Source organism: Canis lupus, chromosome 4 (assembly GCF_011100685.1).
Source record: "Canis lupus familiaris isolate Mischka breed German Shepherd chromosome 4, alternate assembly UU_Cfam_GSD_1.0, whole genome shotgun sequence".
NCBI lineage: Eukaryota > Metazoa > Chordata > Mammalia > Carnivora > Canidae > Canis > Canis lupus.
In genome coordinates, this window is record NC_049225.1 from 7,444,321 (window position 1) to 7,462,327 (window position 18,007).

General features: G+C 41.2%; 1 protein-coding gene across 8 annotated transcripts in view; it reads left to right on the forward strand.

Moving 5' to 3' along the window:
* The window catches only part of SIPA1L2 (signal induced proliferation associated 1 like 2), a 213,510-nt gene that overhangs the window by 42,850 nt on the left and 152,653 nt on the right, over positions 1-18,007 (forward strand). For 7 of the 8 annotated variants that reach the window (XM_038533898.1, XM_038533904.1, XM_038533897.1 and 4 more), the window contains exon 2: positions 4,047-4,095. The gene's annotated coding sequence lies outside the window, so the exon portion shown is untranslated. Of the gene's footprint in view, positions 1-4,046; positions 4,096-8,605; positions 8,715-18,007 lie in introns of all 8 variants that reach the window. The other variant, XM_038533899.1, reaches the window with a different exon arrangement.

The window sequence follows — 18,007 nt, forward strand, 5'->3', positions numbered from 1 at the left end:
TAGACATCTGCATAAAAACAGACCTTTGAATACACTAGAAACAGTTAACAGACCCTTCGTCTCTGTGTGTCTATGTGCAACTGGTTGAGTTAGTAAAGCCTGATGACTAGTGCTGGTGAGCGGTCAGTGCTGTTGAACACTGGGCGGGACAGGTATACTGCTTTCCAGAATGCATTTCCTGGAGCAGATGGTGTTCATCTGCAGAATCCTCTGTGATCCCAGACTCTCTCTAGGAGTTGACTGGCTGTTTGAATCTGGTGCCAATTCTGTATTAGGTTATATGCTTCTAGAAGCCCTGTCTCCTGAGGTGTGGATATCCTTGTGGAGTAGGTGAGGGCTGGGTTAGGATTCCAGCTGTGCACCCCTGGGCCCAATAATGATGCATGGGATGTGGTTCCTAGATTTGGTGCAGGAACTGTGGCCAGCCTGTTGGCCCAGAATGTTGGGCTGTGGTGGGGTGGAGAGGCAGGGTGGGTCGGGGGAGACAGGCAGGTATTTCTCATGTATGTTGCCTGAGTTCACAGAAAATTAGTGCTTAGGACTTAGCCTCTTGGAAACCTGTCATTATTTTGAAAGGCCTTTTTAGTTTTAAAATAAATCACAAAAACTAGCCTTTTTCTGATGCTTTTCTTGAATACTAGCGAGCCTACCCTAACACTGGAGAAATAATGACTTTGAGCTGGATGGAATATTTTTATTCTTCTTGGTGGAAAGTAAATATTTGCCTTCACTCTCTCAGAACCCTGTGTCACTGGGAAAGCAGCTGAAGAACCTGCTGGTGGGAACAAAGGGCCAGGCCTCTCTTTGCCTGCAAATCTGGCTTTCTGGCTGAGCTCCCTATTGAAGTGTGAGTCGCCTCCTCTCAGCCGTGGACTGGGGAACAGGAGAGCGTCTTGCCTTTCCCTGACCCGCTCTCTGCAAGACGGCCCACAGTCCCAAGTTTGGCTGTTTGAGAGGACTATGGTCCACTGAAAGCTTACTCATTTTCTCCTCTAAAGTGAAAACAAGGCAAAAGACAATAGCCAGTTAGTTGCCTCATCTAAACCACCTGCTTCGTAGGAAATGAAGGAGGCCCTTAGTGCCACTTGGAGGATTTGTAGTCTCCTTTCCTGTCAGTAAACAAAGGCAGTGAGTTAAAAGAGTGGGGCATAGATTGTTTACAGGATGTTTGCTGTATCAAAGGAAGGAAAAGCACCTCTTACGGAGTTGTGTTCATTGTGTAGGGGATATTACAACATCATTTAAAGGGTCTCTGCTGGAGAAGAGAAATTAACCATAAAATATTTAGTTGTGAAACACAAACTGTTTAATCAATAGGACTTTTAAAGACTTACTTCATAAATTAAAGTTGAGGGCTTTATAATGTATCAGCATTAAAAAAATGTAGAAAACCAGAAAGCCTCTTGAGAGGAAAAAAAAATAGGTTCCTAAAACTTTGAAAAATATCGATACTTTAGAGGACTTACATTTTTTTTTTTGGTACAAGTTCATGCTTTGTGTGCAAGCAACATTTATCATTTAAGTATGGTTGTGTCTCCTATGTAGGCCTTTCCAGGTTGCCTTTTGGCGCTGTGTCTGAGTCCCTGAGGCTCTTTTTCAGGCATTCCTATCTCAGGAGCTGGAAACTGAGAGGTGTCAGTGAACATGACCGAGTGGATGAATGCTTGGTTGGATTTAATAAACTAGTGAAGATTGAAACAAGGATGTGAGATAAGATGCCCAATAACATAGTCTTTTTCTAATTACTTAATGTTGGGAAATCTTTTTGATAAATACTTTGGTGTTTTTTTTTTTTTGTGTGTGTGTGTGTGTGTTAAACTATACATAACATAAATTTTACTATTTTTCAGTGTGTAGTTCAGTAGCTACCGTATATTCATATTGTTGTGCAACCATCTGTCTCTAGAGATTTTTCATCATCCCAAACAGAGGCTTTTTTCTCAGTAAACACTAACTCCCCATTCCCCTGCCCCTGGCAGCCACCACTCTACTTCCTGTCTCTGTGAAGCTGGTTATTGTATGTACCTCCTATAAGTGGAATCCTGTAGTATTCATTGTTTTGTGACTGGTTTATTTCATTGAGCATCATGTCCTCAGGGTTCATCCATGTTGTAATATGTGTTGTAATTCCCTAATTTTTAAAGCTAAGTAGTATTCCATCATATAGATTTACCATATTTTGTTTGTCCATTCATTGGTTGATGGACACTTGGGTTACTTACCCCTTTTAGCTATTGTGAATAATGCTGCTGTGAACATGGGTGTGTAGATATCTTTTCACAACCCTGCTTTCAGTCTTCTTGGGTACATATCCAGAAGTGGAATTACTAGATTATATGGTAATTCCATGTTCAGGTTTATTGAGGGATTTGCCATATGATGCTTTAGATTTTTAAGCTTAGAATTGACTATATTGGCTCCATGAGTAAAGTCAATGAGAATTTCCCTCCCTTCCTTTGTAGGTACATTCAATCCTAAATTCAGCTACAGTGAGGGACCAGTAATAGTCACATTTCTTCAACTGTTTGAATACTTCATTAAAATGGAGACAGATTGAGAAAGGTAGGCTTTTTCGAGCCAAGGCCAATGGTAGGTGGCTCTGTAATTGGTGACCGTTTGGATGAGAGGGTCATTGTTAATACTCTGCTGGGACCACAAGCATAAACCCAGTTGTCATGGCACACTCCACTTGTTGGGGTCTGTCTTTTGTAGGGAGTGGAGTGCAGATCTCTGGCAGGAATTAGAGAAGCCATGTTGATGCCATCTCATCCAAGCTGTGCACCTCACACTGTTGTGTGTTGAGTCTGCATTATGTTGAGAAGGAGTGCAGGCCGTGGTGTGCCTGGCTTCAGTTCAGTCAGCAGAAATTCTTCTAATTACTTTTTTTTAGAAATGATGTAGTAAAAGATCATGATTTTAGGAGCCAGGCGGCCTTGAGTTCACACCTTATTCTGGGTGATTCCCTGTGGGCAGATAATCTCTTAGAGTACCAGTCTCTTCATCTGGGAGGCAAAAGAGGTCATTTTTGTGTGTAAGTGATAGTAGTTTTGGAAATAACATGGAAAGTATCTAGTGGAGCGCATGGTACGTAGTCACTGCTGCATATCCAGTATTGTGCACTCCCCTTATTATTGAAAATATATGCATTTTAACAGAATTTAGTACCAAACATAGACACCTAGACTAGCAGTTGTCCAAATGTTGGTCTTAGACCCTCCCCCCCTTGACATCTGTAAAACTTACTGAGGATTTACAGACCCCAGAGAGCTTTTTATTATGTAGCTTATCTCTACTGATGTTTGTGATACCAGGATTAAAATTGAGAAGTTTAAAAATAGTTATTAATTAATGAAACATGGCAGTAAGCCCTTTACCTTTTATCATAAATAACGTGTTTTATGAAAATCACTCTTTTCCAAAACAACAAAATATTAACAAGCAGAATGGCATTGTTTTACATTTTTTTATTTTTTTTTATTTTTTAACTAATTGAATTAAATTTGCCAACATGTAACACAAGTGCTCACCGCATTGTGTGCCCTGCTTAATGCCCACCATCTAGTCACCCCATCCCCCCACTCCCCTCCCCCTCAATTTGTTTCTCAGAGTCAGGAGTCTCTCATGGTTTGTCTACCTCTCTAATATTTCCCCACTCAGGTTCCCCTCCTTCCCTTATGGTCCTCTGCACTGTATTTTGTATTCCACATGAGTGAGACCATATGATCCTTGTCTTTCTCCGATTGGCTGATCACACACAACATAATCCCCTCCAGTTCCATCTCTTTAATACCTGGCTGGAGAGAATACAGCCAGACTCTCAAGTCTTTGTGCTGTGTCGTGCTCCTTGGCCTCAGAAGACTCCGCTGTGCCCCAATGAGAGGAGCACAGGAAAGAGAAATTATGTGTTTTTCTGTGAGAATGGTTTGAACCTGGTAGACCCCTGGAAGGTCCTTGAGACTCTGGGGGCACCCTGGGACCATGCTTTATGAACTGCGGACCAAGAGTTTTTCTGTGAGTCTGAACTGGACCTCTCTCTTCTCTTGTAGGTTCTTGCTCCTGGTCCTGTGAGCTGAAGCCTGCTATTCTCCCTGAGAGGTGAGCCTGCCCCCCAACCACACCCTAAACCTTTGCTTAAAGTTTTAAATTTGGGCTTCTGTGTCCCATGAATGGTGTTTTTAAAAATAGGTTTTGTTTCCCTTGGCTTCGGGATGGCATGTTCTGATTTTTCACTCCACCACATGCATAGGTGAGCATTGCTTTAAAAAGCCATTTGAAAAAAAAAAAAAAAAAAAAAAAAGCCATTTGACTTGGGAATTGCCAAAATTGGGGATTTCAGAAGGGGTGACTAGCAGGTTCCAGTGAGCATGCTCTCAATGTGTTGGAAAGGCTATGAATCTTGGAATTGGTTTGTATCTCTACATGGGGTGCCCCTTAGATTAAAGGGACACAATGTGAATGTAGTATGGTGGGGATACAGGGCTGCACACAGGCTGCCGTCCTGGGTGGTGGGGTGCCCTGCACTGAGTGGCCCTTGTCTTTTCGTTGTCAACATTTAGGTAGTTCCTCCTTATTCTTTTTAATCATGAATTGACTTTCATGTGTAGCTATGCTATAATTTAATCCCTGTTGAAGAATGTTTAGGTACTTGTCAGCGCCTGGCTCTTATTAATAGAATGCTTGTATGTGTATCTATATCTATATAGATACAGATACAGATATATACAACTATTTCTTTAGGATAAATTCCTGGGAATGGAATTACTGGATGAGGGCACTTACACTTAAAATTTTGGCAGAGATTGCTAGATTGCCTTTCAGATAAGTTGTGCCCATGTAGGATTCCATCCATGACTCAGGAGTGAGCCTCTAGCTGGCACCAGCTGTAAGTAATCTCATTATTTGGTTTCTGATTTTTTTTTTAAAGATTTTATTTATTCATGAGAGACAGAGAGAGAGAGAGAGAGAGAATGAGGCAGAGACACAGGCAGAGGGAGAAGCAGGCTCCATGCAGGGAGCCCAACACAGGACTTGATCCCGGGTCTCCAGGATCAGGCCCTGGGTTGAAGGTGGCGCTAAACCACTGAGCCACCCGGGCTGCCCTGGTTTCTGATTTTAATGTAAAAACTCTTTCATTATTTTAATATTGAATTTTTAAAAAAAAAAATAGTATTGACATTAGGTACCTTTATTGGCCACTATTTTTTTTTTTTTTTTTTTTTTTTTTTGCCCACTTTGAAATTATTACATGCACTGATATTTTTTGGAAACTTCTTTATTCTGGTTATTAGTCCTTTGTGACATGATAACAAGTATTTTTTTTGATATAAGTATTTCTTGCGAATTCTTGGTTACCATCTGTTTTTTTCTTTTTTAAAACCATTGAGTTGCTTTTGATGTGAACCCAGACGAACTCTTGAAGAGTGTAGTGTGGAGTAATGTCGTGCTGTGTTGTGCTCTGCTGTGGCTGTTCTGTACCAGCTAGGCTTTTTTCCTGAGTTGTAAATCTATTTCAGATGCTATTCTAACATGGGTTATGCTTACAGCCCAGGTAAAGGGGCCATCACGAATCTTTACAGCTCATTAGCTTTGGTTCTTCTATTTTCTCTTGTGCAAGGACCATTATTCTCACATAGATTTTATATGTAAAGAGTACATTGCTTGAAACCTATATATTCTGTAAGAGCCTCAGAACTGAGGAGGTGCTACACTGGTTTAATCACTGACTTGTTGCATAATCTTAGAGGGATGGTTTTACCATTTGGTCTTCTCATTTTCCCATTGGTGAAATTAGGATTTATTTAGCCTTCATGAAGGCTTAGCCGCCTGTTTATCGGAGGATCAGAAGACTTGTTCTGTGGGAGAAATCAATTATTATCATTAAGGGATTAGTAAGAAAAATTTGGGCTGAGCTCCAAATTCTAGTCCTAACAAAGATGAATAGGATTTTCCAGGATAGCTGGTATCATACTGATCTCATGGTGTATATTTCAGCCTTCAGGTTTCTGATAAGAATTAACTCTTTAGACATCTTCTTATTCTTCTTTTTAAAAGATTTTATTTATTTGAGACAGATTAGAGGGCATGAGTGTGTGTGTGTGTGTGGTGTGTGTGTGTGTCAGGAAAGGGGAGAGAGAGAGAGGCAGACTCACCGCTGAGCAGGGAGCCCAATGTGGGGCTTGATCCCAAGACCTTGTGATCCTGACCTGAGCTGAAGACAGATGCTTCACCAACTGAGCCACCCAGGTGCCCCTGTGTTTTCTTATTAGAACGGAGTATCGGTCACCTGGGTGGCTCAGTGGTTGAGTGTCTACCTTTGGCTCAGGTCATGATCCCGGGGTCCTGAGATTGAGTCCCACATCAGACTTCCTGCAGGGAGCCTGCTTCTCCCTCTGCCTATGTCCCTGCCTCTCTCACTGTGCCTCTCATGAATAAATAAATACAATCTTAAAAGAAAGGAGTATCTTATTCCTCCTCCCTGTTCTCAGCTTTACCTTCAACCTTGTGACTTTTAGGAATCAGGATAAGTATTGGCAGGGGGTGCTAGGCTTCCTTTCAATCCTGTCCTTTTTTCTTTTAGGTCAATTATGTAAGGCCAATGAAATTCTAAGTCTCTAGTGGACCTCAGAAGGGGCCACAGTTTATCTCGATTTGCTTAGAGTGTACGCAGACTGATACATTTCTCATTGTCCTGCCCAAGTTCTGCAGAGACCTCATACTTCCTTAGATGTCTCTACCTAGGGAAGGACACTGGGGTGGATGCCATTTGCTTACTTCCAGTAGCAGTGTACCTTCCGTTGCCAGGCTCAGGATGTTAAGATTAAGGCTGAACTGTGATGGTGCCTGATCATCTACTTAAGCACTTGGTCACTGGGAAACGTACTGGTCTATTTATAAAATGTTTGGGTGATCTCACACTTCTCCCTTAACTTCATTTTTGCTGCTTATATTCATGGGATAGCACAGACATTTTCCAGATTTTGTTTCAAAATGTTCCATTTTGCATCCCACGGTCAGCCAGGTTTAAAAAGGGTTAGTCACCTCAGACAAAGGATTTTTAAGATCTGAAGAACTCACAGGAGGGAGGCTGTGGATTCTCCCGTTCTATGCATACTGGAAGTGATTTAGTTCAGTGAACATTTATTGGGTAATATCTATTCGTGGAGCACTCTGTTAGGAGCCAAGGGAAACAAGATGATTAAATTTGGCCCTTCCTTTCGAGAGTTTATAATCTAACAGGGAAGAAAGAAGTGTTTACAAATAGTTCTAATAAGAGGTATGATTGGTGTAATCATTAAATATTAGGGAAATACTAGTGAGCTGAGTTGACCATGGATCTCTGCACCCATCAGGTTGGCTGGCATGTCGTAGGCACTTACTACATGTGTTTGAATGGATGAACACATACGTTTTAGTGCACTTTATTCATAGCACAAAAACGTGTGGAAATAGATGATATGATGAATTTGTGTCTGATCATATAGGGTATGAGAATTTGGTGAGGTCATCCTGTATAGGGCAGGCTGAGCAAGATCTTCATGGAGCCATCCTTTCTCCTCCTGCACTGGGGACAGTCCTGCTGATTGTTCCCCTTCCTTCTCCTTCTCCTCCCAAGGCTGGGAGGACTCTCTGGAGCCCATCACTTGAGCAAAGTAGGATTTGGTGCTTAATGTGATAGATACAGGGCTCTGGTTTCTTCTGGACTGATTGATGCCAGTCACACTTAAAACAGCTTTTTACTTGGGATTATTTTTCTTTCTTTCTTTTTGTTTTGTGAATCATCATTTTACTTTGTTTTTTACAAACCTATCATTTATTATGGTAGGGATTATTTTCTTTTTTTCGGGGGGGATTATTTTTCTTAACTCACAGTTAAGATACACTTTTCGTGATAGCTAGGGATTTCTTTTCCTTTTCTTTTTCCAATTTCTTTTACCATTAGGTTCTGTGTAGTCAAATAAATGACAATGTGCTTTGTGTCCATTATATTACAAATGATTTTTCCCAAAATGTAACCCTGATCAATGTAATCGCATGAAAGGGACTTTATGATAGAATGTGGCAGACAGTTTCATCTGCAGTATATTTGCAGGCCATATTCTCCTCTTCTCAGTAATTATTCTAGTACATTATTGCAATTATTTATTTAATGTTACCACTATGTGGTAGATATTATTTTAGTACCTCACCTATCCCATTTAATCTCCCAGGAGTTCTCTGAAATAGGTGTTACTATCCACATTTTAAAGACCAGGAAGCTGGGGCCCGGGGAGGTCAAATGATGTGCTCAGGGTTAGTCAGCTAGTCAGTTACAGATCTGGGGGGAGGTGGGCCCTCAGACCTCATTCTTTGGAAATGCCCCAAAGGCAGGTGCCTTTTGGAGAAGGCTATACCATCTGTTTAGCCTCATCTTACAGAGATTTCAAGATGGGGTCTTATTTTCTGAGAAGAATCAACAAGGAGAATTGGTACAATTACACTGATACCGTATATCTATCATTCACAAAGATAAACATTTGATGTTGTGTGAGACCAAATAGAATCCTAGCAAAACCTCAATGTGTATAAGAATCATCAGAAACAAATCATTGTATGTTCTGATTCTCAGATAAATGTTGAAGGAGTGACCTGACCATGGCCCCAGCACCCACTTGAAGTAGCAAGCCTCTCAAAACTCACTTAACCCTTGAGCGTCATGAAAGCTGGACCTTTTCCTGGTTGGTTGAATCTTTACCTCAAGTGGCTGCTTAGTTCCGTATGACCTCTGAAAGGTGAATGGGATGAATAGTAAAGTCAGTATATTAGGAATTCCATTTTAAAATGTTTACAGTGCGATGTCCAGCTTTGCAAAAGTCTTCTGGAGAGTTATTATTTGGGAAACATTTGAAGTCTCATATTATAAAGACATAATTCTGAATGCTCCCTTACTGAAAAGCCACTAATGTGCTTCTTAGTTCATGAACCTGAATGCCAGCAGGGCTCTTGCACAAAACGCATTGTAAGTTGGTAACTTACATCTCAGCATGTTGTATTTTCTTTCCTTTGTTTGTTTTTATTAAACATTTCTCTGGAGGAAATATGGGTGGAAGATTTTATAAAGGAAGCTAATGAGGAACAATGGATAATGTTAAGACTTTCTAAAGTTAAAATAACTGTTTTTCCTCGAGAGAAGCAATTCTATGGTAATTAGCCATGTGTCTGATAGAGGTGGAGACGATCCATCACGTACTGGGTGTCTTTCCAAACTTAGACCGTCCTTATACCTCCCACGTTTCTGCGGTCTGGGATGTTGTAGGATCTGAGGTCTTCTGGTCCCCTCCACACCTTGAGGCACAAGTGACATGAAGTCATGGCAGTCATTGCTTGTATAAGGCAGTTTATTTGGAGTCTACATGTGCAGTGAAACACGCTGTTTTTATATTTAATTACTTAACAATTGTGAACATGTTTCTGAGATCAGATTCTTTGATTTTCTCTTACACTCAATATAGTGATAATAGTAGCCAGCACCTGTGGGCACTTTTCTATTCTAAGGCTTGTTGTAAGCCCTTGGCAGGTATGTTCTCCTTAAACATGAATGGCTCCCGTGACTGTCTACCCTGCCCTGTGGACATAGGTGCTCCAAGGACAGAGATGCCCAGGGCACTTGCATGTAAGCACCTGGCTCTTAGCCTGAGTCTGTGCTGACTCCCATGGATTTGCACAAAAACATCTGGCAAATGAGCTTGTGCAAATAGTATGAGTTAGTGACAAGAAGGCAAAAGAACCTTTATTTTAAATTTGGTCAGTGACAGAGTTTGCCACCCAGGTTGTCAGATTATTAGCTTAATGTCACCTGGGCAATTTCCTTAATCTTTTATGTGGCCAGTTTCGATATTGGCTAAAAGGATACAATAATCTGTTGTAAGATTTTAATCTGAATTCAGCGAGACAGTGCTTATTACAACTGATCTGTTGTTTTATTTATCTCCCTTCAATTTTATCTGAAAAACCAACTGAAATCTGTTGGTAAGACACTATTATTTCTTCTCCCATCTTGGCTTCATCTTGTCTCCGCCATAAAAATCCATGGTAGAGTCTCTTTTTTGTAAATATAATGAGAGAAGGAAAAGTAAACAGTAAGTTCAAATTGGGGATTAAGTATTATTAAAACTGAGGTTGTGATTTTTTACTCTTATGATCTTATCTGACTATTTCATAGTAGCCCATTGTAAGTTGACTTTTGTTCTTTCCAGGAATGGTGTCTAGGAATGTAGTACTGGTGGCATCTTGGTGACCGGACCTTTGCAAGTGGAGTGCCTCATGCTTACCCTTTCCCAGCTGGCTTATCTTGCCTGCCTCTGACCTGGGCTGTGGACTTAACTTGGCCTAAAAGCCTTTGTTGTTGTAAGCAGTGGTTTTCAGTCTTTGCTACCCATCCGAATCACCTAGGAAGCTTTTCAGAATACCAGGGCCTGATTTCTAAAACTGATATTTAGCAACTGATTTGTGACTGAATTTCCCAGCTCTTTTTGAGCCTTCCCAGCTGATGTTGATAAGCAGGGGAGACGGAAAATTTTGCATTAGTTTAGGGGAGACCTGGAAGGTCTATATTCCTTTGTTACCATCGTGTCATTAGCACTGTCAGTCATGTCTGTTTTGGTGAGGTGAATGCAATCTCTTGAAAGTAGCCATGAGTACTGTAGAATCTAGAATCCTGTAGAATCTGTGCCCTCTTGTCCACCCCCTCACCTCGGTCTCTCCCGTCTAGGTTGGAATGGTTCAGTGGGTCCCTGGGTATTCAGACAAGGTCGGGAACCCAGAGGGATCCATGGAGGGGGCGACCGCAGGGGCTTCTGTGCTGCCCACAAGTATGTTTGTTGTTCTTTGCCATTCCTTTGTCTGTTGTTTGGCAGTTGAGTATATAGGAATTATTCCTCGGTGTGATCTGCCTGTTGAACCATACTATTTTTAGGCACTAATCCACACAATAGGTTTATAAAAAGGCTATTGAACCTTTTGAGGCTCTGCTGGATTTGGTCTGACAAGGACTGAGTTACAAGTAGGCTTTCCCGCCTCACAGTTCAGGCGTGTAGCATTTTTGTTTGTTTGTTTCTTCTTTATAAAGAGTCTGAATAGCCTAAAAATGCAGAGGCTTGGCGATCTGTCAGGTGATGCCAGATGTGTACCTACCTCTAATCTGGTGTACCAGCTCTCCAGACACATCGCTTCACAGGTCTTTGTTCGGTTGCTAATTTTTATTTCTTCTCCTTTTCCTCTTAAAATGCACTGAAATGTGCATATTTTATAGTGCTGGGTGGGGAATGAACACGTGAAACATTTTCTTGTTCTAGAATCTCTGCTCTCTGTTTAAAAAGATGTGCTTTCCTTCCCCTTGGGGGGATACCATTGTCTGGTTCTGCTTATCAAAAGGATTAAACAGATAAAACCCATACCATTTAAATGTTAGTTTAAACTTGTTTTTAAAACAGCCATCAGAACTTGCTGGGTTCTAATCCATTGTCAGAAATATGCATCAATCCATTAGGAGGCAGAAACATGAGGTTCCTCATAGTTGTAATGGAAAAACAATCTCTCATTGTAAAATAATGTGATGTCCTTAAAGTGTCCGCATAATAGATTAGATATTATTTATAATTCTTGTCTTCCTTTATTGTTTCTCCTGTCATTAAAATGTCATAATGAGCAGTATATTAGAATCACTGCTGTATAGCTTTCACTTTTTAGAGTATGCATCTTCATAAAGATCATACCCAAACTAATTCACAACCAGGCAATTAGCCAAGTGTAAAGATTTTCTTTGGCAGTGCTTAGTGAGGGGATAGACTCTGAGCCATCTTGGATGACTTTTAGGCTTAATACCCATGGGTTTTAACTCCTCCTTTCTGCTCGTGTTACAAATTAATGATTCTCCTTGCTGTTGGGAATTCATGTCACTCTGTGGGGTTGGCCTGACCTATCTTGTCAAGGGGAAGATTTTTGCTTTCCCAACTACATTTGGACAATTTCCTCCATTTCTTCAGTATTTCTCTCAGATCCCATACTTTCCAAAACCCCTGTGGGGATTTGCTGCTCATCCATGTTCATGCCATAGTTATTCTCTTCCAGCGTCAGAGGGGAGCTGGAGCAATGGGGACACAACAGGTGGTTGGCACTCTGGCCTTCCCTTTACCTTCAGCCCTGAATGGTTTATAATTTCCAAACCTCCATATCAAGAGCCACCACTGGCCTTTGTCAAACTATCCATTCCCAGGCCCACTCCACATGCTGCCCTGTGTCCCCTTCTCTCCTGCCCCTGGACTTTGATTCAGTAGGTTAAGGTGGAAGCTAGTAAATGGAATTTTCATCAAGATCATTCTGATGCAGTTGTCTGTGTGCCGGTTGAATGTTTGGGAATCACCCCTGTAGCTCCAAACCTCATAGTACAGATGAGACATTCAAAGCCCAGCAATGATGAGGAACTTAGCCAGAGTCACAATGGAAGACATGCCAGTCAAAGAGAAGACAGGTATCCTCTGCTGATGTATAGTGAATGTAGACATTGCAGAAATGACCAGAAAGTTAACGGGGCTATTTACCCTGGACACACATGTTAGTTTTCCATTTCACGTTCTTGGAGACTCTGTGTGTTGTGTCTCTATGACGGAGAGGAGCATAGGATGGATAGGTGATCTATGGACTCACCCACTCCAGGACCAAACTCAAAGATAATGAATATGGGATCCAGTTTGAATTCTTGTGTATTGAAAGAATTGTGAAGTGTATTATTTTGCTGTTGGCCTCACATTTGTGTTGCATGGATGTTCTAGTTAGCTTTGCCTACTGATGATAATATAAGTAAGCTTCCTTGGACACAGCAGGTATATTAGAGGGGCTGGTCAGAGTCTGGCAAGGAAATGCCTAAAACATAAGAGTCCTTATTCTGGTCACATGGTGACAGACACACATTTGCAAATCCATTTAAAAGAAGCATAGCTGAGTTCTTGAAATTTACCTTAAACCTTATTCTCTTTTAACAGTGATAAATAATTATTTGGAGTTGGAAAGATGCTGATCTGTGAGGATAGGAGGTCATTTATGGCGTTTATCACAAAGGTCCAGGAATTCATTCTGTCTGACTGACTTTATCTTACTGATGTGGGGATTGTGATGTACCTTCCAGGAACTGGTACATGTAGGGAGTGACTCTTTTATATGTGTGCACAAATGTGTAATGGTCATGGTGTGTTTGTCTGACAGGTGCTATGTACTTAATAAATATTTGATGAATGAAAGCTTCATGCTTCAAAAAAGGCTTCTTTTATATCTATTAAAATTCTAGCTTGAGAAGTGTTCTTATTTACTCTTTTTCCTCTTCCTAAATATCTGGGCTCTAAAATCCAATATCTTCAATAGAATAATTTACATTTCTTATATCATAGCTTTTTATTTTGGTACTTTTATAGTAATCTTACTTCTCATGATTCTGTCCCCTTTGAAAAATTATATCTACTTAGAAGCTTCCATTTCTGGCTGATATTAGAACTTATCACCAACACAGTCTGGGTCTGAGGCCTGTTGTGGGAGAGGCCTTACATCATGATCCCAGGCCTTGCCAGTGAGCCTCCTGAAGGCTGGAGGCCGCACCCTGCTCCAGGCCTGGGCCAGCCTCCTGCTCAGTGCTGTCCCTTCTGCCCACAGCTGCCAGATGCACAGGCGGTGGAGAGTTAGAGGTTCTTCCTGCCGACCACGTTGACTAATAAGCAATGATGTCCCTCCTGTGAGGACTAAGCCATCCCTGGAAAACCTTCCTGTTCCTGAGGAATTATGCCGCCCTTTTTTTTTCCTTAAAGATTTTATTTATTTATTCATGAGAGACACATAGAGAGGCAGAGACACAGGCAGAGAGAGAAGCAGCTCCCTGCAGGGAGCCCAGTGTGGGACTCAATCCCAGGACCCCGGGATCATATCCTGAGCCGAAGGCAGACTCTCAACCACTAAGCCACCCAGGCACCATGGAATTATGCCCTTTTAATAGGAACCGTGAGTACTCCCTAGCCTCCCTAGCTGATTGGCAGAGGATTGAATTAAATTTTATATTTCCAAGGGATTTATTAAAGACCACTGGAGAATAAGATTGACAGGGAAGAACAGCTTCTTTCATATGTTATTGTTTGGTTATAAATTACTAATAACCAGATTACTGATGTCTTATTAACTGCCTGGTTCGGGAATGTGATTTGGGGTCTGAGTTAGCCAAGGGGTTCCATCCAAACAGTTTGGTGGGACCCCGGAATGGGATTGCTGGCTGCCATGATGCCAGGAGTGTCCCAAGGAGAACTCTTACTTTTGAACTCGAAGGAGGTTTCTTTGTTGGCAAAATATAGGGATCATTCTGTTCTGAGCTAATTCCGTGGGCCCTGAAAGGCCAACAGTTCTGTGTGAAATATAGATAAAGGGGTCGGCAGGAATTAAAAGTCATGAAGGAATTAGGAGGATTCAACAGGAATGAAGTTTGTTTTGAGATGGATTTGCTGACACGTAGGTATTACCCTCCCTGGATCACAGAACTTTTATTCCCCTGATAAACAGATGGAGTCAACTTATATCTGTAACAGATTAGCTTCCCATAGAAGCATCACAGCTCACTCAATTTCCTGATTTAAAGTAAGACCTAGATCTTCTTACTGATAAATTGAGGATATTTATGTTTATATCCAAAGGCAGCTTTGCTTTATAGAGGTATCCCTGTCAAAAGTAATGTGTATCCCATATATAATATTTGGATAGAAAGAAGGAAATAAAATCACCCCAAGTACCCAAACCCAATGATGAAAACTGATAATATCATCTTTTTTTTTTCTGTGAATTAAGTGTGTCTGTGTATCCGTGTGTAGTTGTATTATAGAGTGTGAACATTCTGTATATATATTTTAATATATATATTAAAGCATTCTAACATTGCTCATTTCATTACCTCATGGTCTTTATAAAGTGTTTTTATGCCAGAACATTTAATGGATTTATTTTATTGAAGCTGTCACAGTTCTTTTCAAGAACACAGACCTGGGCAAATAGAGGTTGCATTCTTTGCCTGTGTAGTTCCCAGGCTTGGTACTCTTGGCTGTGGAGCCCATAGTACTTGGTACCTGTTAGATCTAACTGGAGCTGATTGCATTTCTATCATTATTTTCCCATATTGGAACTGTCCCTTCCGTATGAAGATGTGGAAGGGGGGATGCCTGGGTGGCTCAGTTGGTTAAACATCTGCCTTTGGCTCAGGTCATGATCCTGGGGTTCTGGGATCGAGTCCTGCATTGGGCTCAGCAGGGGGTCTGCTTCTCCCTCTGCCACTCCCCCTGCTTGTGCTCTTGATCTCTGTCAAATACAATCTTAAAAAAAAAAAAAGAGGAAGAAGAAGATGTGGAAGAAAGATTTGATTAAATGAGATGCTGGTTCCCAGTGATAAGAGCTCTGCATAATGAAAATAATTTACTCAGCCTGGCTGTTTTGGGTCATAATCCCTGCTTTCCCACTGGCAGGCAGGAGGGTAGAAGCTGAACTCTGGCTCTCTTCAGGTGTGGAGGGTTGATGTCCGAGGTTACTTGTAAATTTGTAAATTTACAAATGACTTGTAAATTCAGTCCCTGTGCTACTTCACATACTTGAGATCACTCTAAAGTGTGAAATTAACACATCAAGTGAATTTATATCAGGGTAGCCTTGGGCTGGCTTTTGCAAATTAAATTTTTCTGGAATTAGCTTCAGCCTGACTAAGGCAGAGGTACCTCTGTACTGGGAAAGCCAAACTATTTGTATGACATTTCTACCCTGAGAGGTAAGAGTTTAGTTTTACACCAGGACAGTGAGTCTTGCTGAGTAAATTGTTGTCTGTTTGATAAAAACAAAAGACAAAAACAAATCTGTTGACCAAAACTGATGTCCCTCTAAAACATGATTCACACATTGTAGGGCTTTGAAGAAAACATGAATGAGTATGTAAGATAGTGCATCAGCCAGCAGAAATGCCAGCCAACTCTTCCAAAGACATTTATGGGTGATAGACATTATTTGGCATTCAGAAAAATTTAAAAAAATATTTTTTCAGTGCACTGAGATGGGATCTGTCTCGTAGACCTATAATCACATTAACTAAGCTCACTAACCTGAGTATGTGACCAGAGTGCCCACTTAGTAGTAATTTACAGAAAAAAGTATAATCATGGGGACCTCTTCTCAGTCCCCACATTCTGTCCATAGGTAGGCAGAGATCTGGAGGTTGGCATATTTGCAATGAGAAGTGGGTTATGTTTATGGACTGAGCAGTCACTGGATTCAGGCAAGGGTGTCATGAGAGACTGTTGTTTCATGGCTGAAGTTCCTGCTCCTCTGGATGCCAACATTTGCTCCAGAATCCTCCCTTTCCACATCCCGAGTGCCCAACCCAAACCCCTTTTTCCAAATTATATTTTGCCATTAATTAGGATACATACAGTCAGATCTTAGAGGCTTTGGGGCTTCTCGATCTTTAAAGTTTAAATCTCAGAGGGAGATCTTTCTCAACTCTCCAGGGAGGTTTTATTGTACAAGATGAAAGCCCACGGCAACTGACTTTCCAGGTAGGGTTCTGTTTGAACAATGCCGTTAGGGCTTGTCATTTTTTCCAGTAAGGCTGTTTCTTTGTTTTGGCTTGCTCTCCATACCAACATTGCTTTGTTGATGTGGATATAATAATTTATATAAAGATATTCCACCTAAGTCTTTTAAATGTATGACTTATCTATTGACAGGTCACGTAACAGTGTCATGCTCATACAGGGTGTTTGGCCTGCTGACACTATTCAGCTCTGGGCTGGCTGGCAATGTTGCATTTAGCTGCCTTTTTTTTTTTTTTTAATCTTCACTGAAGCTGGTACCTTGTTAGGCAGGATGAGAAAATACCAAATTGAGTAGAGTTTTCTGATTTCTAGGTTCTCAGTCTAGTGGGAGAGACAAGAATGTAGGTAAGTAATGGTAATATTGGGTCAAGTCTGCCAGAAAACAGGAGAGGGCTAGTGTCATGGCTTCCCCGAGGCAGTGAGAACACACAGAAGACATACTAGCCAGAGAAAAAAATGTTTGTGGGGACAATCAAGAAGTCCATAGTGGCCAGTGATAGGGATGGAAAGACTAGTTGAAGTCACGCTTTGGTAGGACCTGGTGTTCTGTGGGGCTGGGAGAGAAAATGATGCATGTGTGAAGACACGCAGGGAGATCTTGTACTGCCTTGACCAGAATCAAACGCCTGCTCCTGCTGCCTGTGGCTTCCAGGACTGAATAGCTGCCTTAACTCTTTGAGCCTCTTGTGTTCACATTTCATGGGGATACTGGCAACCAAATCCTGGGGTGACTAACATAAAATAGAATGCCTTCCTCGTGGAGCAGGCATTCAGTATGTTACTCCCTCCCATTCATCCTGATTGTGGGAGATGTATACGAGACCAGGTCCACAAACTTCCACCATCACCTACCATGGATTTGACAAGCACTCTGCTATGCCAGCCTCCCACCTCCATCTATCCCATTGTTTTATTGAGCTGTCCTCTTTAGCATTTAGCAATCTTCTTTTGATGATGGAGCACAAGTGAAAATTTACCTTGGTTGGGTATTAGGATTTACTCTCCATTCTTGACTGTGGCCCCAGGGCCCTGATAAGTGTTGGCTTGTGTCTCTTTGGCCTTTCCAATGTCCTCCTCTATCCCGTACTTATTGAGATTTTGGTATATCTGGGTCTAAAGCTTTGAGTTTGAAGTAAGCTTGCTTTCTTTATCATTTTTTCTTTCTTTCTTTCTTTCTTTCTTTCTTTCTTTCTTTCTTTCTTTCTTTCTTTCTTTGAGTGTAGTGTAACCTTTTCTGGGTAAATCATCTTATCAGTATTTTTTGCAGACTTAGTCTGACCCCTGATATTCATTAACTTGGAGGCCTTCAATTTGGGTTTTTTTTAAGTGTTTGTGGAAGAGAGGATAAGATGTCTTGTTTTACAAAGCAAAAG